The 20,912-nt window shown below is 48.3% G+C and overlaps 11 non-coding genes across 11 annotated transcripts; all 11 read left to right on the top strand.

Moving 5' to 3' along the window:
• The first annotated feature begins 298 nt into the window (after window positions 1-298).
• Window positions 299-418, top strand: trnal-uaa (transfer RNA leucine (anticodon UAA)). The gene is made up of 2 exons: window positions 299-336; window positions 373-418. It is a non-coding gene; the product is annotated as a tRNA-Leu (tRNA).
• A 1,883-nt stretch (window positions 419-2,301) lies between these two features.
• trnal-uaa (transfer RNA leucine (anticodon UAA)) lies at window positions 2,302-2,420 on the top strand. The gene is made up of 2 exons: window positions 2,302-2,339; window positions 2,375-2,420. It is a non-coding gene; the product is annotated as a tRNA-Leu (tRNA).
• A 1,877-nt stretch (window positions 2,421-4,297) lies between these two features.
• On the top strand, window positions 4,298-4,417 carry trnal-uaa (transfer RNA leucine (anticodon UAA)). The gene is made up of 2 exons: window positions 4,298-4,335; window positions 4,372-4,417. It is a non-coding gene; the product is annotated as a tRNA-Leu (tRNA).
• Window positions 4,418-6,276: 1,859 nt separating this feature from the next.
• On the top strand, window positions 6,277-6,396 carry trnal-uaa (transfer RNA leucine (anticodon UAA)). The gene is made up of 2 exons: window positions 6,277-6,314; window positions 6,351-6,396. It is a non-coding gene; the product is annotated as a tRNA-Leu (tRNA).
• A 1,869-nt stretch (window positions 6,397-8,265) lies between these two features.
• On the top strand, window positions 8,266-8,387 carry trnal-uaa (transfer RNA leucine (anticodon UAA)). Its single transcript has 2 exons — window positions 8,266-8,303; window positions 8,342-8,387. It is a non-coding gene; the product is annotated as a tRNA-Leu (tRNA).
• Window positions 8,388-10,259: 1,872 nt separating this feature from the next.
• trnal-uaa (transfer RNA leucine (anticodon UAA)) lies at window positions 10,260-10,379 on the top strand. Its single transcript has 2 exons — window positions 10,260-10,297; window positions 10,334-10,379. It is a non-coding gene; the product is annotated as a tRNA-Leu (tRNA).
• Window positions 10,380-12,257: 1,878 nt separating this feature from the next.
• On the top strand, window positions 12,258-12,376 carry trnal-aag (transfer RNA leucine (anticodon AAG)). Its single transcript has 2 exons — window positions 12,258-12,295; window positions 12,331-12,376. It is a non-coding gene; the product is annotated as a tRNA-Leu (tRNA).
• A 1,853-nt stretch (window positions 12,377-14,229) lies between these two features.
• trnal-uaa (transfer RNA leucine (anticodon UAA)) lies at window positions 14,230-14,349 on the top strand. Its single transcript has 2 exons — window positions 14,230-14,267; window positions 14,304-14,349. It is a non-coding gene; the product is annotated as a tRNA-Leu (tRNA).
• A 1,866-nt stretch (window positions 14,350-16,215) lies between these two features.
• trnal-uaa (transfer RNA leucine (anticodon UAA)) lies at window positions 16,216-16,335 on the top strand. Its single transcript has 2 exons — window positions 16,216-16,253; window positions 16,290-16,335. It is a non-coding gene; the product is annotated as a tRNA-Leu (tRNA).
• A 1,848-nt stretch (window positions 16,336-18,183) lies between these two features.
• trnal-uaa (transfer RNA leucine (anticodon UAA)) lies at window positions 18,184-18,303 on the top strand. The gene is made up of 2 exons: window positions 18,184-18,221; window positions 18,258-18,303. It is a non-coding gene; the product is annotated as a tRNA-Leu (tRNA).
• A 1,854-nt stretch (window positions 18,304-20,157) lies between these two features.
• On the top strand, window positions 20,158-20,277 carry trnal-uaa (transfer RNA leucine (anticodon UAA)). Its single transcript has 2 exons — window positions 20,158-20,195; window positions 20,232-20,277. It is a non-coding gene; the product is annotated as a tRNA-Leu (tRNA).
• The last annotated feature ends 635 nt before the right edge of the window (window positions 20,278-20,912 follow it).

Raw genomic sequence — 20,912 nt, forward strand, 5'->3', positions numbered from 1 at the left:
TGTGTGAGAGATAGAGAGGGAGTGAGAATTTGTGTGTGTGAGAGAAACTGAGAGTGTGAGTGTGTGTGTGAAAGAGAGAGACAATTTGTGTATGTGTGTGAGAGAGATTGTGTGTGTGTGTGTGTGTGTGAGAGAGAGTGTGTGTGAGAGTGAGAGAGAGAGACAGACTCTATATGAGGGATTGTTGTTGAGTGTGAATGCAAGGGAGCTGCAGAAATGCGGAATTGTATTTTGTGTCTGCACAAGGGCAAGGTGACTAACTGTGCAGAGTGAGAAAGAGATCGGACATCACCATCCTGTCAGGATGGCCGAGTGGTCTAAGGCGCCAGACTTAAGGAGTGTTAGTCCTTGCTCTGCATCTGGCCTTGTGAATTCTGGTCCCTTTCTAGGGGCGTGGGTTCAAATCCCACTCCTGACATGTCTCCCTTTTTCCCCAAACAAACCTTCCCACACCCACACACTCCCCCAAATTTCACATCTTCTTGGAGAGGAGTCACTCCCCCTTCCCAAACATGGAAGAGTCCAACCCCTCGGTTTCAAAGATAAGGCTCAGGCATTTACAACAATCTTCAGACGCAAGTGCCCACTGGATCATCTTCCTCAGTCTCCTCCTGTGCTCCCCACCATCACACACACCATTCTTCAAACAATTACATTCACTCCGTCTCACATCAAAAGACACTGGACACTACAAAGGCTATGGGCCCTGCCAAGATTCTGGCACTGCTCCTGAACGCTGCTGCTCCACAACATGCCCTTCCTCGAGCCAAGTTCTCCCAGGACAGTGACAACACTGGGATCTACCTGGCCATCTGCCAAATTATCCAGGTATGTCCTGCACATAAAAAGCAGGACAAATCCAAATCAGCCAATTCCACTCCCGTCTATCTCTTCCCAATCCTCGGAAAAGTGATGGAAGGGCTCACCAACAGGGCTATCGAGCAGCACCTGCTCAGCAATAACCTGCTCAGCGACACCCAGTTTGGGATCCCCCAGGGTCACTCAGCTCCTGACCTCATTTTGTTTGTGCCTGTGAGAGAGAGAGAGAGAGAGAAAGTCTGTGTGAGTGTGTGAATGTGAGAGTGAGAGACAGTGTGTGTAAGCGCGTGAGAGAGGAAGCCTTTATGTGTGTGTGTGAGAGTTGTATATGTCTGTGTGTGTGTGTGTGTGTGTGTGTGTGTGTGTGTGTGTGTGTGTGTGGAGTGTGTGTGTCTGAGAAAGTGAGTGTGTGGGTGTTTGTGTCTGCGAGAGACAGTGTGTGTGTGTGTGTGTATGATTGTGTGAGCATGTATGTGTGTGACAGAGAGAGAGGGAGAATTTGTATGTGTGTGAGAGTGTGTTTGTGTGTGAGAGAGAATGTGTGTGAGAGAGAGTGTGTGTGTGTGAGGGAGAGAATGTGTGTGTGAGAGAGAGAGCGAAAGTGTGTGTATATGAGGGAGAGTGTGTGTGTGTGTGAGGGAGTGTGTGTGTGTGTGTGTGTGAGAGAGAGAGTGAGTGTGTCAGCATGCATGTGTGTGACAGAGAGAGGGAGAATTTGTATGTGTGTGAGAGAGTATGTTTGAGTGTGTGTGTGTGAGAGAGAGTGTGTGTGTGCATGTGAGAGAGTGAGTGTATGTGTGAGAGAGAGAGAGAATGTGTGTGTGTGTGAGAGAGAGAGAGAGAGAGGGAGATTTTGTGTGTGTGAGAGAGTGTGTTTGTCTGTGTGAGAGAGAGTGAGTGTGAGTGCATGTCGGTGTGTGTGTGAAAGAGAGAGAGAGAATTTGTTTGTGCGTGAGAGAGAGTCTTATTTTTGTGAGAGAGTGTGTTTGTGTGTGAGTGAGACAGAAAGAGTGAGAGTGTGTGTGATAGAGAGTGTGTGTTTGTGTGCGCATGTGAGAGAGTGTGTGTGTGAAAGAGAGAAAGGGTGTGCGTGTGTGTGTGTGAGTGTGTGTGTGAGAGACTGAGAGTGTGTATGATAGAGAGTGTGTGTTTGTCTGTTCATGTGAGAGAGAATGTGTTAATGTGCGTGAGAGATAGAGAGGGAGTGAGAATTTGTGTGTGTGAGAGAAACTGAGAGTGTGAGTGTGTGTGTGAAAGAGAGAGACAATTTGTGTATGTGTGTGAGAGAGATTGTGTGTGTGTGTGTGTGTGTGTGAGAGAGAGAGTGTGTGTGAGAGAGAGAGAGAGACAGACTCTATATGAGGGATTGTTGTTGAGTGTGAATGCAAGGGAGCTGCAGAAATGCGGAATTGTATTTGTGTCTGCACAAGGGCAAGGTGACTAACTGTGCAGAGTGAGAAAGAGATCGGGCATCACCATCCTGTCAGGATGGCCGAGTGGTCTAAGGCGCCAGACTTAAGGAGTGTTGTCCTTGCTCTGCATCTGGCCTTGTGAATTCTGGTCCCTTTCTAGGGGCGTGGGTTCAAATCCCACTCCTGACATGTCTCCCTTTTTCCCCAAACAAACCTTCCCACACCCACACACTCCCCCAAATTTCACATCTTCTTGGAGAGGAGTCACTCCCCTTCCCAAACATGGAAGAGTCCAACCCCTCGGTTTCAAAGATAAGGCTCAGGCATTTACAACAATCTTCAGACGCAAGTGCCCACTGGATCATCTTCCTCAGTCTCCTCCTGTGCTCCCCACCATCACACACACCATTCTTCAAACAATTACATTCACTCCGTCTCACATCAAAAGACACTGGACACTACAAAGGCTATGGGCCCTGCCAAGATTCTGGCACTGCTCCTGAACGCTGCTGCTCCACAACATGCCCTTCCTCGAGCCAAGTTCTCCCAGGACAGTGACAACACTGGGATCTACCTGGCCATCTGCCAAATTATCCAGGTATGTCCTGCACATAAAAAGCAGGACAAATCCAACTCAGCCAATTCCACTCCCGTCTATCTCTTCCCAATCCTCGGAAAAGTGATGGAAGGGCTCACCAACAGGGCTATCGAGCAGCACCTGCTCAGCAATAACCTGCTCAGCGACACCCAGTTTGGGATCCCCCAGGGTCACTCAGCTCCTGACCTCATTTTGTTTGTGCCTGTGTGAGAGAGAGAGAGAGAGAGAGAGAGAAAGTCTGTGTGAGTGTGTGAATGTGAGAGTGAGAGACAGTGTGTGTAAGCGCGTGAGAGAGGAAGCCTTTATGTGTGTGTGTGAGAGTTGTATATGTGTGTGTGTGTGTGTGTGTGTGTGTTTGTGTGTGGGTGGAGTGTGTGTGTCTGAGAAAGTGAGTGTGTGGGTGTTTGTGTCTGCGAGAGACAGAGAGTGTGTGGTGTATGATTGTGTGAGCATGTATGTGTGTGACAGAGAGAGAGGGAGAATTTGTATGTGTGTGAGAGTGTGTTTGTGTGTGAGAGAGAATGTGTGTGAGAGAGAGTGTGTGTGTGTGAGGGAGAGACTGTGTGTGTGAGAGAGAGAGCGAAAGTGTGTGTATATGAGGGAGAGTGTGTGAGTGTGTGTGTGTGAGGGAGTGTGTGTGTGTGTGTGTGAGAGAGAGAGTGTGTCAGCATGCATGTGTGTGACAGAGAGAGGGAGAATTTGTATGTGTGTGAGAGAGTATGTTTGAGTTGTGTGTGTGAGAGAGAGTGTGTGTGTGCATGTGAGAGAGTGAGTGTATGTGTGAGAGAGAGAGAGAGAATGTGTGTGTGTGTGAGAGAGAGAGAGAGAGAGGGAGATTTTGTGTGTGTGAGAGAGTGTGTTTGTCTGTGTGAGAGAGAGTGAGTGTGAGTGCATGTCGGTGTGTGTGTGAAAGAGAGAGAGAGAATTTGTTTGTGCGTGAGAGAGAGTCTTATTTTTGTGAGAGAGTGTGTTTTGTGTGTGAGTGAGACAGAAAGAGTGAGAGTGTGTGTGATAGAGAGTGTGTGTTTGTGTGCGCATGTGAGAGAGTGTGTGTGTGAAAGAGAGAAAGGGTGTGCGTGTGTGTGTGTGTGAGTGTGTGTGTGAGAGACTGAGAGTGTGTATGATAGAGAGTGTGTGTTTGTCTGTTCATGTGAGAGAGAATGTGTTAATGTGTGTGAGAGATAGAGAGGGAGTGAGAATTTGTGTGTGTGAGAGAAACTGAGAGTGTGAGTGTGTGTGTGAAAGAGAGAGACAATTTGTGTATGTGTGTGAGAGAGATTGTGTGTGTGTGTGTGTGTGTGTGAGAGAGAGAGTGTGTGAGAGAGAGAGAGAGACAGACTCTATATGAGGGATTGTTGTTGAGTGTGAATGCAAGGGAGCTGCAGAAATGCGGAATTGTATTTTGTGTCTGCACAAGGGCAAGGTGACTAACTGTGCAGAGTGAGAAAGAGATCGGAATCACCATCCTGTCAGGATGGCCGAGTGGTCTAAGGCGCCAGACTTAAGGAGTGTTAGTCCTTGCTCTGCATCTGGCCTTGTGAATTCTGGTCCCTTTCTAGGGGCGTGGGTTCAAATCCCACTCCTGACATGTCTCCCTTTTTCCCCAAACAAACCTTCCCACACCCACACACTCCCCCAAATTTCACATCTTCTTGGAGAGGAGTCACTCCCCTTCCCAAACATGGAAGAGTCCAACCCCTCGGTTTCAAAGATAAGGCTCAGGCATTTACAACAATCTTCAGACGCAAGTGCCCACTGGATCATCTTCCTCAGTCTCCTCCTGTGCTCCCCACCATCACACACACCATTCTTCAAACAATTACATTCACTCCGTCTCACATCAAAGACACTGGACACTACAAAGGCTATGGGCCCTGCCAAGATTCTGGCACTGCTCCTGAACGCTGCTGCTCCACAACATGCCCTTCCTCGAGCCAAGTTCTCCCAGGACAGTGACAACACTGGGATCTACCTGGCCATCTGCCAAATTATCCAGGTATGTCCTGCACATAAAAAGCAGGACAAATCCAAATCAGCAAATTCCACTCCCGTCTATCTCTTCCCAATCCTCGGAAAAGTGATGGAAGGGCTCACCAACAGGGCTATCGAGCAGCACCTGCTCAGCAATAACCTGCTCAGCGACACCCAGTTTGGGATCCCCCAGGGTCACTCAGCTCCTGACCTCATTTTGTTTGTGCCTGTGTGAGAGAGAGAGAGAGAGAGAAAGTCTGTGTGAGTGTGTGAATGTGAGAGTGAGAGACAGTGTGTGTAAGCGCGTGAGAGAGAAGCCTTTATGTGTGTGTGTGAGTGAGATGTTGTGTGTGTGTGTGTGTGTGTGTGTGTGTGTGTGTGTGTGTCTGAGAAAGTGAGTGTGTGGGTGTTTGTGTCTGCGAGAGACAGAGAGTGTGTGGGTGTATGATTGTGTGAGCATGTATGTGTGTGACAGAGAGAGAGGGAGAATTTGTATGTGTGTGAGAGTGTGTTTGTGTGTGAGAGAGAATGTGTGTGAGAGAGAGTGTGTGTGTGTGTGAGGGAGAGACTGTGTGTGTGAGAGAGAGAGCGAAAGTGTGTGTATATGAGGGAGAGTGTGGAGTGTGTGTGTGTGAGGGAGTGTGTGTGTGTGTGTGTGTGAGAGAGGAGTGAGTGTGTCAGCATGCATGTGTGTGACAGAGAGAGTGAGAATTTGTATGTGTGTGAGAGAGTATGTTTGAGTGTGTGTGTGTGAGAGAGAGTGTGTGTGTGCATGTGAGAGAGTGAGTGTATGTGTGAGAGAGAGAGAGAATGTGTGTGTGTGTGAGAGAGAGAGAGAGAGGGGAGATTTTGTGTGTGTGAGAGAGTGTGTTTGTCTGTGTGAGAGAGAGTGAGTGTGAGTGCATGTCGGTGTTGTGTGTGAAAGAGAGAGAGAGAATTTGTTTGTGCGTGAGAGAGAGTCTTATTTTTGTGAGAGAGTGTGTTTGTGTGTGAGTGAGACAGAAAGAGTGAGAGTGTGTGTGATAGAGTGTGTGTTGTGTTTGTGTGCGCATGTGAGAGAGTGTGTGTGTGAAAGAGAGAAAGGGTGTGCGTGTGTGTGTGTGAGTGTGTGTGTGAGAGACTGAGAGTGTGTATGATAGAGAGTGTGTGTTTGTCTGTTCATGTGAGAGAGAATGTGTTAATGTGTGTGAGAGATAGAGGGGAGTGAGAATTTGTGTGTGTGAGAGAAACTGAGAGTGTGAGTGTGTGTGTGAAAGAGAGAGACAATTTGTGTATGTGTGTGAGAGAGATTGTGTGTGTGTGTGTGTGTGTGTGAGAGAGAGTGTGTGAGAGAGAGAGAGACAGACTCTATATGAGGGATTGTTGTTGAGTGTGAATGCAAGGGAGCTGCAGAAATGCGGAATTGTATTTTGTGTCTGCACAAGGGCAAGGTGACTAACTGTGCAGAGTGAGAAAGAGAGCGGGCATCACCATCCTGTCAGGATGGCCGAGTGGTCTAAGGCGCCAGACTTAAGGAGTGTTAGTCCTTGCTCTGCATCTGGCCTTGTGAATTCTGGTCCCTTTCTAGGGGCGTGGGTTCAAATCCCACTCCTGACATTTCTCCCTTTTTCCCCAAACAAACCTTCCCACACCCACACACTCCCCCCAAATTTCACATCTTCTTGGAGAGGAGTCACTCCCCCTTCCCAAACATGGAAGAGTCCAACCCCTCGGTTTCAAAGATAAGGCTCAGGCATTTACAACAATCTTCAGACGCAAGTGCCCACTGGATCATCTTCCTCAGTCTCCTCCTGTGCTCCCCACCATCACACACACCATTCTTCAAACAATTACATTCACTCCGTCTCACATCAAAAGACACTGGACACTACAAAGGCTATGGGCCCTGCCAAGATTCTGGCACTGCTCCTGAACGCTGCTGCTCCACAACATGCCCTTCCTCGAGCCAAGTTCTCCCAGGACAGTGACAACACTGGGATCTACCTGGCCATCTGCCAAATTATCCAGGTATGTCCTGCACATAAAAAGCAGGACAAATCCAAATCAGCAAATTCCACTCCCGTCTATCTCTTCCCAATCCTCGGAAAAGTGATGGAAGGGCTCACCAACAGGGCTATCGAGCAGCACCTGCTCAGCAATAACCTGCTCAGCGACACCCAGTTTGGGATCCCCCAGGGTCACTCAGCTCCTGACCTCATTTTGTTTGTGCCTGTGTGAGAGAGAGAGAGAGAGAGAAAGTCTGTGTGAGTGTGTGAATGTGAGAGTGAGAGACAGTGTGTGTAAGCGCGTGAGAGAGGAAGCCTTTATGTGTGTGTGTGTGAGAGTTGTATATGTCTGTGTGTGTGTGTGTGTGTTTGTGTGTGTTGTGTGTGTGTCTGAGAAAGTGAGTGTGTGGGTGTTTGTGTCTGCGAGAGACAGAGAGTGTGTGTGTGTATGATTGTGTGAGCATGTATGTGTGTGACAGAGAGAGAGGGAGAATTTGTATGTGTGTGAGAGTGTGTTTGTGTGTGAGAGAGAATGTGTGTGAGAGAGAGAGTGTGTGTGTGTGAGGGAGAGAGTATGTGTGTGTGAGAGAGAGAGCGAAAGTGTGTGTATATGAGGGAGAGTGTGTGAGTGTGTGTGTGTGAGGGAGTGTGTGTGTGTGTGTGTGTGAGAGAGAGTGAGTGTGTCAGCATGCATGTGTGTGACAGAGAGAGGGAGAATTTGTATGTGTGTGAGAGAGTATGTTTGAGTGTGTGTGTGTGAGAGAGAGTGTGTGTGTGCATGTGAGAGAGTGAGTGTATGTGTGAGAGAGAGAGAGAATGTGTGTGTGTGTGAGAGAGAGAGAGAGAGGGAGATTTTGTGTGTGTGAGAGAGGTGTTTGTCTGTGTGTGAGAGAGAGTGAGTGTGAGTGCATGTCGGTGTGTGTGTGTAGAGAGAGAGAGAATTGGTTTGTTTGTGGTGAGAGAGAGTCTTATTTTTGTGAGAGAGTGTGTTTGTGTGTGAGTGAGACAGAAAGAGTGAGAGTGTGTGTGATAGAGAGTGTGTGTTTGTGTGCGCATGTGAGAGAGTGTGTGTGTGAAAGAGAGAAAGGGTGTGCGTGTGTGTGTGTGAGTGTGTGTGTGAGAGACTGAGAGTGTGTATGATAGAGAGTGTGTGTTTGTCTGTTCATGTGAGAGAGAATGTGTTAATGTGCGTGAGAGATAGAGAGGGAGTGAGAATTTGTGTGTGTGAGAGAAACTGAGAGTGTGAGTGTGTGTGTGAAGAGAGAGAGACAATTTGTGTATGTGTGTGAGAGAGATTGTGTGTGTGTGTGTGTGTGTGTGAGAGAGAGTGTGTGAGAGAGGAGAGACAGACTCTATATGAGGGATTGTTGTTGAGTGTGAATGCAAGGGAGCTGCAGAAATGCGGAATTGTATTTTGTGTCTGCACAAGGGCAAGGTGACTAACTGTGCAGAGTGAGAAAGAGAGTGGGCATCACCATCTGTCAGGATGGCCGAGTGGTCTAAGGCGCCAGACTTAAGGAGTGTGTTAGTCCTTGCTCTGCATCTGGCCTTGTGAATTCTGGTCCCTTTCTAGGGGCGTGGGTTCAAATCCCACTCCTGACATGTCTCCCTTTTTCCCCAAACAAACCTTCCCACACCCACACACTCCCCCCAAATTTCACATCTTCTTGGAGAGGAGTCACTCCCCTTCCCAAACATGGAAGAGTCCAACCCCTCGGTTTCAAAGATAAGGCTCAGGCATTTACAACAATCTTCAGACGCAAGTGCCCACTGGATCATCTTCCTCAGTCTCCTCCTGTGCTCCCCACCATCACACACACCATTCTTCAAACAATTACATTCACTCCGTCTCACATCAAAAGACACTGGACACTACAAAGGCTATGGGCCCTGCCAAGATTCTGGCACTGCTCCTGAACGCTGCTGCTCCACAACATGCCCTTCCTCGAGCCAAGTTCTCCCAGGACAGTGACAACACTGGGATCTACCTGGCCATCTGCCAAATTATCCAGGTATGTCCTGCACATAAAAAGCAGGACAAATCCAAATCAGCAAATTCCACTCCCGTCTATCTCTTCCCAATCCTCGGAAAAGTGATGGAAGGGCTCACCAACAGGGCTATCGAGCAGCACCTGCTCAGCAATAACCTGCTCAGCGACACCCAGTTTGGGATCCCCAGGGTCACTCAGCTCCTGACCTCATTTTGTTTGTGCCTGTGTGTGAGAGAGAGAGAGAGAGAGAAAGTCTGTGTGAGTGTGTGAATGTGAGAGTGAGAGACAGTGTGTGTAAGCGCGTGAGAGAGGAAGCCTTTATGTGTGTGTGTGAGGTTTTGTTGTGTGTGTGTGTGTGTGTGTGTGTGTGTGTGTTTGTGTGTGTGTGTGTGTCTGAGAAAGTGAGTGTGTGGGTGTTTGTGTCTGCGAGAGACAGAGAGTGTGTGGGTGTATGATTGTGTGAGCATGTATGTGTGTGACAGAGAGAGAGGGAGAATTTGTATGTGTGTGAGAGTGTGTTTGTGTGTGAGAGAGAATGTGTGTGAGAGAGAGAGTGTGTGTGTGTGAGGGAGAGAATGTGTGTGTGAGAGAGAGAGCGAAAGTGTGTGTATATGAGGGAGAGTGTGTGTGAGTGTGTGTGTGTGAGGGAGTGTGTGTGTGTGTGTGTGAGAGAGAGAGAGTGAGTGTGTCAGCATGCATGTGTGTGACAGAGAGAGGAGAATTTGTATGTGTGTGAGAGAGTATGTTTGAGTGTGTGTGTGTGAGAGAGAGTGTGTGTGTGCATGTGAGAGAGTGAGTGTATGTGTGAGAGAGAGAGAGAATGTGTGTGTGTGTGAGAGAGAGAGAGAGAGAGGGAGATTTTGTGTGTGTGAGAGAGTGTGTTTGTCTGTGTGAGAGAGAGTGAGTGTGAGTGCATGTCGGTGTGTGTGTGAAAGAGAGAGAGAGAATTTGTTTGTGCGTGAGAGAGAGTGTGTGTGTGTGAGAGAGTGTGTTTGTGTGTGAGTGAGACAGAAAGAGTGAGAGTGTGTGTGATAGAGAGTGTGTGTTTGTGTGTGCGCATGTGAGAGAGTGTGTGTGTGAAAGAGAGAAAGGGTGTGCGTGTGTGTGTGTGAGTGTGTGTGTGAGAGACTGAGAGTGTGTATGATAGAGAGTGTGTGTTTGTCTGTTCATGTGAGAGAGAATGTGTTAATGTGTGTGTGAGATAGAGAGGGAGTGAGAATTTGTGTGTGTGAGAGAAACTGAGAGTGTGAGTGTGTGTGTGAAAGAGAGAGACAATTTGTGTATGTGTGTGAGAGAGATTGTGTGTGTGTGTGTGTGTGTGTGAGAGAGAGTGTGTGTGAGAGAGAGACAGACTCTATATGAGGGATTGTTGTTGAGTGTGAATGCAAGGGAGCTGCAGAAATGCGGAATTGTTTTTTGTGTCTGCACAAGGGCAAGGTGACTAACTGTGCAGAGTGAGAAAGAGAAGTGGGCTCACCATCCTGTCAGGATGGCCGAGTGGTCTAAGGCGCCAGACTTAAGGAGTGTTAGTCCTTGCTCTGCATCTGGCCTTGTGAATTCTGGTCCCTTTCTAGGGGCGTGGGTTCAAATCCCACTCCTGACATGTCTCCCTTTCCCCAAACAAACCTTCCCACACCCACACACTCCCCCAAATTTCACATCTTCTTGGAGAGGAGTCACTCCCCCTTCCCAAACATGGAAGAGTCCAACCCTCGGTTTCAAAGATAAGGCTCAGGCATTTACAACAATCTTCAGACGCAAGTGCCCACTGGATCATCTTCCTCAGTCTCCTCCTGTGCTCCCCACCATCACACACACCATTCTTCAAACAATTACATTCACTCCGTCTCACATCAAGAGACACTGGACACTACAAAGGCTATGGGCCCTGCCAAGATTCTGGCACTGCTCCTGAACGCTGCTGCTCCACAACATGCCCTTCCTCGAGCCAAGTTCTCCCAGGACAGTGACAACACTGGGATCTACCTGGCCATCTGCCAAATTATCCAGGTATGTCCTGCACATAAAAAGCAGGACAAATCCAAATCAGCAAATTCCACTCCCGTCTATCTCTTCCCAATCCTCGGAAAAGTGATGGAAGGGCTCACCAACAGGGCTATCGAGCAGCACCTGCTCAGCAATAACCTGCTCAGCGACACCCAGTTTGGGACCCCAGGGTCACTCAGCTCCTGACCTCATTTTGTTTGTGCCTGTGTGAGAGAGAGAGAGAGAGAGAGAAAGTCTGTGTGAGTGTGTGAATGTGAGAGTGAGAGACAGTGTGTGTAAGCGCGTGAGAGAGGAAGCCTTTATGTGTGTGTGTGAGAGTTGTATATGTCTGTGTGTGTGTGTGTGTGTGTGTGTGTGTGTGTGTGTGTGTGTGTGTCTGAGAAAGTGAGTGTGTGGGTGTTTGTGTCTGCGAGAGACAGAGAGTTTGGGTGTGTATGATTGTGTGAGCATGTATGTGTGTGACAGAGAGAGAGGGAGAATTTGTATGTGTGTGAGAGTGTGTTTGTGTGTGAGAGAGAGAATGTGTGTGAGAGAGAGAGTGTGTGTGTGTGAGGGAGAGAATGTGTGTGTGAGAGAGAGAGCGAAAGTGTGTGTATATGAGAGAGAGAGAGTGTGTGAGTGTGTGTGTGTGAGGGAGTGTGTGTGTGTGTGTGTGAGAGAGAGAGTGAGTGTGTCAGCATGCATGTGTGTGACAGAGAGAGGGAGAATTTGTATGTGTGTGAGAGAGTATGTTTGAGTGTGTGTGTGTGAGAGAGAGTGTGTGTGTGCATGTGAGAGAGTGAGTGTATGTGTGAGAGAGAGAGAGAATGTGTGTGTGTGTGAGAGAGAGAGAGAGAGAGGGAGATTTTGTGTGTGTGAGAGAGGGTGTTTGTCTGTGTGAGAGAGAGTGAGTGTGTGTGTGTGTGTGTGTGTGAAAGAGAGAGAGAGAATTTGTTTGTGTGTGTGAGAGAGAGTCTTATTTTTGTGAGAGAGTGTGTTTGTGTGTGAGTGAGACAGAAAGAGTGAGAGTGTGTGTGATAGAGAGTGTGTGTTTGTGTGCGCATGTGAGAGAGTGTGTGTGTGAAAGAGAGAAAGGGTGTGCGTGTGTGTGTGTGAGTGTGTGTGTGAGAGACTGAGAGTGTGTATGATAGAGAGTGTGTGTTTGTCTGTTCATGTGAGAGAGAATGTGTTAATGTGTGTGAGAGATAGAGAGGGAGTGAGAATTTGTGTGTGTGAGAGAACTGAGAGTGTGAGTGCATGTCGGTGTGTGTGTGAAAGAGAGAGACAATTTGTGTTGTGTGTGAGAGAGAGATTGTGTGTGTGTGTGTGTGTGGAGAGAGAGTGTGTGAGAGAGAGAGAGACAGACTCTATATGAGGGATTGTTGTTGAGTGTGAATGCAAGGGAGCTGCAGAAATGCGGAATTGTATTTTGTGTCTGCACAAGGGCAGGTGACTAACTGTGCAGAGTGAGAAGGAGATTGGGCATCACCATCCTGTCAGGATGGCCGAGTGGTCTAAGGCGCCAGACTAAGGAGTGTTAGTCCTTGCTCTGCATCTGGCCTTGTGAATTCTGGTCCCTTTCTAGGGGCGTGGGTTCAAATCCCACTCCTGACATGTCTCCCTTTTTCCCCAAACAAACCTTCCCACACCCACACACTCCCCCCAAATTTCACATCTTCTTGGAGAGGAGTCACTCCCCCTTCCCAAACATGGAAGAGTCCAACCCCTCGGTTTCAAAGATAAGGCTCAGGCATTTACAACAATCTTCAGACGCAAGTGCCCACTGGATCATCTTCCTCAGTCTCCTCCTGTGCTCCCCACCATCACACACACCATTCTTCAAACAATTACATTCACTCCGTCTCACATCAAAGACACTGGACACTACAAAGGCTATGGGCCCTGCCAAGATTCTGGCACTGCTCCTGAACGCTGCTGCTCCACAACATGCCCTTCCTCGAGCCAAGTTCTCCCAGGACAGTGACAACACTGGGATCTACCTGGCCATCTGCCAAATTATCCAGGTATGTCCTGCACATAAAAAGCAGGACAAATCCAAATCAGCAAATTCCACTCCCGTCTATCTCTTCCCAATCCTCGGAAAAGTGATGGAAGGGCTCACCAACAGGGCTATCGAGCAGCACCTGCTCAGCAATAACCTGCTCAGCGACACCCAGTTTGGGATCCCCCAGGGTCACTCAGCTCCTGACCTCATTTTGTTTGTGCCTGTGTGAGAGAGAGAGAGAGAGAGAAAGTCTGTGTGAGTGTGTGAATGTGAGAGTGAGAGACAGTGTGTGTAAGCGCGTGAGAGAGGAAGCCTTTATGTGTGTGTGTGAGAGTTGTATGTGTGTGTGTGTGTGTGTGTGTGTGTGAGTGTGTGTGTGTCTGAGAAAGTGAGTGTGTGGGTGTTTGTGTCTGCGAGAGACAGAGAGTGTGTGTGTGTATGATTGTGTGAGCATGTATGTGTGTGACAGAGAGAGAGGGAGAATTTGTATGTGTGTGAGAGTGTGTTTGTGTGTGAGAGAGAATGTGTGTGAGAGAGAGAGTGTGTGTGTGTGTGAGGGAGAGTGTGTGTGAGAGAGAGAGCGAAAGTGTGTGTATATGAGGGAGAGTGTGTGAGTGTGTGTGTGTGTGAGGGAGTGTGTGTGTGTGTGTGTGAGAGAGGAGTGAGTGTGTCAGCATGCATGTGTGTGACAGAGAGAGGGAGAATTTGTATGTGTGTGAGAGAGTATGTTTGAGTGTGTGTGTGTGAGAGAGGTGTGTGTGTGCATGTGAGAGAGTGAGTGTATGTGTGTGAGAGAGAGAGAGAATGTGTGTGTGTGTGAGAGAGAGAGAGGGAGATTTTGTGTGTGTGAGAGAGTGTGTTTGTCTGTGTGAGAGAGAGTGAGTGTGAGTGCATGTCGGTGTGTGTGTGAAAGAGAGAGAGAGAATTTGTTTGTGCGTGAGAGAGAGTCTTATTTTTGTGAGAGAGTGTGTTTGTGTGTGAGTGAGACAGAAAGAGTGAGAGTGTGTGTGATAGAGAGTGTGTGTTTGTGTGCGCATGTGAGAGAGTGTGTGTGTGAAAGAGAGACAGGGTGTGCGTGTGTGTGTGTGAGTGTGTGTGTGAGAGACTGAGAGTGTGTATGATAGAGAGTGTGTGTTTGTCTGTTCATGTGAGAGAGAATGTGTTAATGTGTGTGAGAGATAGAGAGGGAGTGAGAATTTGTGTGTGTGAGAGAAACTGAGAGTGTGAGTGTGTGTGTGAAAGAGAGAGACAATTTGTGTATGTGTGTGAGAGAGATTGTTGTGTGTGTGTGTGTGTGTGTGAGAGAGAGTGTGTGAGAGAGAGAGAGACAGACTCTATATGAGGGATTGTTGTTGAGTGTGAATGCAAGGGAGCTGCAGAAATGCGGAATTGTATTTTGTGTCTGCACAAGGGCAAGGTGACTAACTGTGCAGAGTGAGAAAGAGATCGGGAAGACCATCCTGTCAGGATGGCCGAGTGGTCTAAGGCGCCAGACTTAAGGAGTGTTAGTCCTTGCTCTGCATCTGGCCTTGTGAATTCTGGTCCCTTTCTAGGGGCGTGGGTTCAAATCCCACTCCTGACATGTCTCCCTTTTTCCCCAAACAAACCTTCCCACACCCACACACTCCCCCCAAATTTCACATCTTCTTGGAGAGGAGTCACTCCCCTTCCCAAACATGGAAGAGTCCAACCCCTCGGTTTCAAAGATAAGGCTCAGGCATTTACAACAATCTTCAGACGCAAGTGCCCACTGGATCATCTTCCTCAGTCTCCTCCTGTGCTCCCCACCATCACACACACCATTCTTCAAACAATTACATTCACTCCGTCTCACATCAAAAGACACTGGACACTACAAAGGCTATGGGCCCTGCCAAGATTCTGGCACTGCTCCTGAACGCTGCTGCTCCACAACATGCCCTTCCTCGAGCCAAGTTCTCCCAGGACAGTGACAACACTGGGATCTACCTGGCCATCTGCCAAATTATCCAGGTATGTCCTGCACATAAAAGCAGGACAAATCCAACTCAGCAAATTCCACTCCCGTCTATCTCTTCCCAATCCTCGGAAAAGTGATGGAAGGGCTCACCAACAGGGCTATCGAGCAGCACCTGCTCAGCAATAACCTGCTCAGCGACACCCAGTTTGGGATCCCCCAGGGTCACTCAGCTCCTGACCTCATTTTGTTTGTGCCTGTGTGAGAGAGAGAGAGAGAGAGAAAGTCTGTGTGAGTGTGTGAATGTGAGAGTGAGAGACAGTGTGTGTAAGCGCGTGAGAGAGGAAGCCTTTATGTGTGTGTGTGAGAGTTGTATATGTTGTGTGTGTGTGTGTGTGTGGTGTGTTTGTGTGTGTGTGTGTGTCTGAGAAAGTGAGTGTGTGGGTGTTTGTGTCTGCGAGAGACAGAGAGTGTGTGGGTGTATGATTGTGTGAGCATGTATGTGTGTGACAGAGAGAGAGGGAGAATTTGTATGTGTGTGAGAGTGTGTTTGTGTGTGAGAGAGAATGTGTGTGAGAGAGAGAGTGTGTGTGTGTGAGGGAGAGAATGTGTGTGTGAGAGAGAGAGCGAAAGTGTGTGTATATGAGGGAGAGTGTGTGAGTGTGTGTGTGTGTGGGGAGTGTGTGTGTGTGTGTGTGTGAGAGAGAGAGTGAGTGTGTCAGCATGCATGTGTGTGACAGAGAGAGGGAGAATTTGTATGTGTGTGAGAGAGTATGTTTGAGTGTGTGTGTGTGAGAGAGAGTGTGTGTGTGCATGTGAGAGAGTGAGTGTATGTGTGAGAGAGAGAGAGAATGTGTGTGTGTGTGAGAGAGAGAGAGAGAGAGGGAGATTTTGTGTGTGTGAGAGAGTGTGTTTGTCTGTGTGAGAGAGAGTGAGTGTGAGTGCATGTCGGGTGTGTGTGAAAGAGAGAGAGAGAATTTGTTTGTGCGTGAGAGAGAGTCTTATTTTTGTGAGAGAGTGTGTTTGTGTGTGAGTGAGACAGAAAGAGTGAGAGTGTGTGTGATAGAGAGTGTGTGTTTGTGTGCGCATGTGAGAGAGTGTGTGTGTGTGAAGAGAGAAAGGGTGTGCGTGTGTGTGTGTGAGTGTGTGTGTGAGAGACTGAGAGTGTGTATGATAGAGAGTGTGTGTTTGTCTGTTCATGTGAGAGAGAATGTGTTAATGTGTGTGAGAGATAGAGAGGGAGTGAGAATTTGTGTGTGTGAGAGAAACTGAGAGTGTGAGTGTGTGTGTGAAAGAGAGAGACAATTTGTGTATGTGTGTGAGAGAGATTGTGTGTGTGTGTGTGTGTGTGAGAGAGAGTGTGTGTGTGAGAGAGAGACAGACTGTGTATGAGGGATTGTTGTTGAGTGTGAATGCAAGGGAGCTGCAGAAATGCGGAATTGTTTTTTGTGTCTGCACAAGGGCAAGGTGACTAACTGTGCAGAGTGAGAAAGAGAGTGGGCATCACCATCTGTCAGGATGGCCGAGTGGTCTAAGGCGCCAGACTTAAGGAGTGTTAGTCCTTGCTCTGCATCTGGCCTTGTGAATTCTGGTCCCTTTCTAGGGGCGTGGGTTCAAATCCCACTCCTGACATTTCTCCCTTTTTCCCCAAACAAACCTTCCCACACCCACACTCCCCCCAAATTTCACATCTTCTTGGAGAGGAGTCACTCCCCTTCCCAAACATGGAAGAGTCCAACCCCTCGGTTTCAAAGATAAGGCTCAGGCATTTACAACAATCTTCAGACGCAAGTGCCCACTGGATCATCTTCCTCAGTCTCCTCCTGTGCTCCCCACCATCACACACACCATTCTTCAAACAATTACATTCACTCCGTCTCACATCAAAAGACACTGGACACTACAAAGGCTATGGGCCCTGCCAAGATTCTGGCACTGCTCCTGAACGCTGCTGCTCCACAACATGCCCTTCCTCGAGCCAAGTTCTCCCAGGACAGTGACAACACTGGGATCTACCTGGCCATCTGCCAAATTATCCAGGTATGTCCTGCACATAAAAAGCAGGACAAATCCAAATCAGCAAATTCCACTCCCGTCTATCTCTTCCCAATCCTCGGAAAAGTGATGGAAGGGCTCACCAACAGGGCTATCGAGCAGCACCTGCTCAGCAATAACCTGCTCAGCGACACCCAGTTTGGGATCCCCCAGGGTCACTCAGCTCCTGACCTCATTTTGTTTGTGCCTGTGTGAGAGAGAGAGAGAGAGAGAGAGAAGTCTGTGTGAGTGTGTGAATGTGAGAGTGAGAGACAGTGTGTGTAAGCGCGTGAGAGAGGAAGCCTTTATGTGTGTGTGTGTGAGAGTTGTGTGTGTGTGTGTGTGTGTGTGTGTGTGTGTGTCTGAGAAGTGAGTGTGTGGGTGTTTGTGTCTGCGAGAGACAGAGAGTGTGTGTGTGTATGATTGTGTGAGCATGTATGTGTGTGACAGAGAGAGGGGGAATTTGTATGTGTGTGAGAGTGTGTTTGTGTGTGAGAGAGAATGTGTGTGAGAGAGAGAGTGTGTGTGTGTGAGGGAGAGAATGTGTGTGTGAGAGAGAGAGCGAAAGTGTGTGTATATGAGGGAGAGTGTGTGAGTGTGTGTGTGTGAGGGAGTGTGTGTGTGTGTGTGTGTGAGAGAGAGAGTGAGTGTGTCAGCATGCATGTGTGTGACAGAGAGAGGGAGATTTTGTATGTGTGAGAGGAGTATGTTTGGTGTGTGTGTGTGAGAGAGAGTGTGTGTGTGCATGTGAGAGTGAGTGTATGTGTGAGAGAGAGAGAGAATGTGTGTGTGTGTGAGAGAGAGAGAGAGAGAGGGAGATTTTGTGTGTGTGAGAGAGTGTGTTTGTCTGTGTGAGAGAGAGTGAGTGTGAGTGCATGTCGGTGTGTGTGTGTGAAAGAGAGAGAGAGAATTTGTTTGTGCGTGAGAGAGAGTCTTATTTTTGTGTGAGAGAGTGTGTTTGTGTGTGAGTGAGACAGAAAGAGTGAGAGTGTGTGTGATAGAGAGTGTGTGTTTGTGTGCGCATGTGAGAGAGTGTGTGTGTGAAAGAGAGAAAGGGTTGTGCGTTGTGTGTGAGTGTGAGTGTGTGAGAGACTGAGAGTGTGTATGATAGAGAGTGTGTGTTTGTCTGTTCATGTGAGAGAGAATGTGTTAATGTGTGTGAGAGATAGAGGAGAGTGGAGTGTAGAATTTGTGTGTGTGAGAGAAACTGAGAGTGTGAGTGTGTGTGTGAAAGAGAGAGACAATTTGTGTATGTGTGTGAGAGAGATTGTGTGTGTGTGTGTGTGTGAGTGAGAGTGTGTGTGAGAGAGAGACAGAGTCTATATGAGGGATTGTTGTGAGTGTGAATGCAAGGGAGCTGCAGAAATGCGGAATTGTATTTTGTGTCTGCACAAGGGCAGGTGACTAACTGTGCAGAGTGAGAAAGAGATCGGGAATCACCATCCTGTCAGGATGGCCGAGTGGTCTAAGGCGCCAGACTTAAGGAGTGTTAGTCCTTGCTCTGCATCTGGCCTTGTGAATTCTGGTCCCTTTCTAGGGGCGTGGGTTCAAATCCCACTCCTGACATGTCTCCCTTTTTCCCCAAACAAACCTTCCCACCCCACACACTCCCCCCAAATTTCACATCTTCTTGGAGAGGAGTCACTCCCCCTTCCCAAACATGGAAGAGTCCAACCCCTCGGTTTCAAAGATAAGGCTCAGGCATTTACAACAATCTTCAGACGCAAGTGCCCACTGGATCATCTTCCTCAGTCTCCTCCTGTGCTCCCCACCATCACACACACCATTCTTCAAACAATTACATTCACTCCGTCTCACATCAAAGGACACTGGACACTACAAAGGCTATGGGCCCTGCCAAGATTCTGGCACTGCTCCTGAACGCTGCTGCTCCACAACATGCCCTTCCTCGAGCCAAGTTCTCCCAGGACAGTGACAACACTGGGATCTACCTGGCCATCTGCCAAATTATCCAGGTATGTCCTGCACATAAAAAGCAGGACAAATCCAACTCAGCAAATTCCACTCCCGTCTATCTCTTCCCAATCCTCGGAAAAGTGATGGAAGGGCTCACCAACAGGGCTATCGAGCAGCACCTGCTCAGCAATAACCTGCTCAGCGACACCCAGTTTGGGATCCCCAGGGTCACTCAGCTCCTGACCTCATTTTGTTTGTGCCTGTGTGAGAGAGAGAGAGAGAGAGAAAGTCTGTGTGAGTGTGTGAATGTGAGAGTGAGAGACAGTGTGTGTAAGCGCGTGAGAGAGGAAGCCTTTATGTGTGTGTGTGAGAGTTGTATATGTCTGTGTTTGTGTGTGTGTGTGTGTGTGTGTGTGTGTGTGTGTCTGAGAGAAGTGGTGTGTGGTGTTTGTGTCTGCGAGAGACAGAGAGTGTGTGGGTGTATGATTGTGTGAGCATGTATGTGTGTGACAGGAGAGAGGGAGAATTTGTATGTGTGTGAGAGTGTGTGTTTGTGTGTGTGAGAGAGAGTGTGTGAGAGAGAGTGTGTGTGTGTGTGAGGGAGAGAATGTGTGTGTGAGAGAGAGAGCGAAGTGTGTGTATATGAGGGAGAGTGTGTGAGTGTGTGTGTGTGAGGAGTGTGTGTGTGTGTGTGTGAGAGAGAGAGTGTGTGTGTCAGCATGCATGTGTGTGACAGAGAGAGGGAGAATTTGTATGTGTGTGAGAGAGTATGTTTGAGTGTGTGTGTGTGAGAGAGAGTGTGTGTGTGCATGTGAGAGTGTGAGTGTATGTGTGAGAGAGAGAGAATGTGTGTGTGTGTGAGAGAGAGAGAGAGAGAGGGAGATTTTGTGTGTGTGTGAGAGGGTGTTTGTCTGTGTGAGAGAGAGTGAGTGTGAGTGCATGTCGGTGTGTGTGTGAAAGAGAGAGAGAGAATTTGTTTGTGCGTGAGAGAGAGTCTTATTTTTGTGAGAGAGTGTGTTTGTGTGTGAGTGAGACAGAAAGAGTGAGAGTGTGTGTGATAGAGAGTGTGTGTTTGTGTGCGCATGTGAGAGAGTGTGTGTGTGAAAGAGAGAAAGGGTGTGCGTGTGTGTGTGTGAGTGTGTGTGTGAGAGACTGAGAGTGTGTATGATAGAGAGTGTGTGTTGTCTGTTCATGTGAGAGAGAATGTGTTAATGTGTGTGAGAGATAGAGAGGAGTGAGAATTTGTGTGTGTGAGAGAACTGAGAGTGTGAGTGTGTGTGTGAAAGAGAGAGACAATTTGTGTATGTGTGTGAGAGAGATTGTGTGTGTGTGTGTGTGTGTGAGAGAGAGTGTGTGAGAGAGAGAGACAGACTCTATATGAGGGATTGTTGTTGAGTGTGAATGCAAGGGAGCTGCAGAAATGCGGAATTGTATTTTTGTGTCTGCACAAGGGCAGGTGACTAATTGTGCAGAGTGAGAAAGAGAAGCGGGCATCACCATCCTGTCAGGATGGCCGAGTGGTCTAAGGCGCCAGACTTAAGGAGTGTTAGTCCTTGCTCTGCATCTGGCCTTGTGAATTCTGGTCCCTTTCTAGGGGCGTGGGTTCAAATCCCACTCCTGACATGTCTCCCTTTTCCCCAAACAAACCTTCCCACACCCACACACTCCCCCAAATTTCACATCTTCTTGGAGAGGAGTCACTCCCCCTTCCCAAACATGGAAGAGTCCAACCCCTCGGTTTCAAAGATAAGGCTCAGGCATTTACAACAATCTTCAGACGCAAGTGCCCACTGGATCATCTTCCTCAGTCTCCTCCTGTGCTCCCCACCATCACACACACCATTCTTCAAACAATTACATTCACTCCGTCTCACATCAAAGACACTGGACACTACAAAGGCTATGGGCCCTGCCAAGATTCTGGCACTGCTCCTGAACGCTGCTGCTCCACAACATGCCCTTCCTCGAGCCAAGTTCTCCCAGGACAGTGACAACACTGGGATCTACCTGGCCATCTGCAAATTATCCAGGTATGTCCTGCACATAAAAAGCAGGACAAATCCAAATCAGCCAAATTCCACTCCCGTCTATCTCTTCCCAATCCTCGGAAAAGTGATGGAAGGGCTCACCAACAGGGCTATCGAGCAGCACCTGCTCAGCAATAACCTGCTCAGCGACACCCAGTTTGGGATCCCCAGGGTCACTCAGCTCCTGACCTCATTTTGTTTGTGCCTGTGTGAGAGAGAGAGAGAGAGAGA

This window comes from Hemiscyllium ocellatum, unplaced genomic scaffold (assembly GCF_020745735.1).
Source record: "Hemiscyllium ocellatum isolate sHemOce1 unplaced genomic scaffold, sHemOce1.pat.X.cur. scaffold_857_pat_ctg1, whole genome shotgun sequence".
Classification (NCBI taxonomy): domain Eukaryota; kingdom Metazoa; phylum Chordata; class Chondrichthyes; order Orectolobiformes; family Hemiscylliidae; genus Hemiscyllium; species Hemiscyllium ocellatum.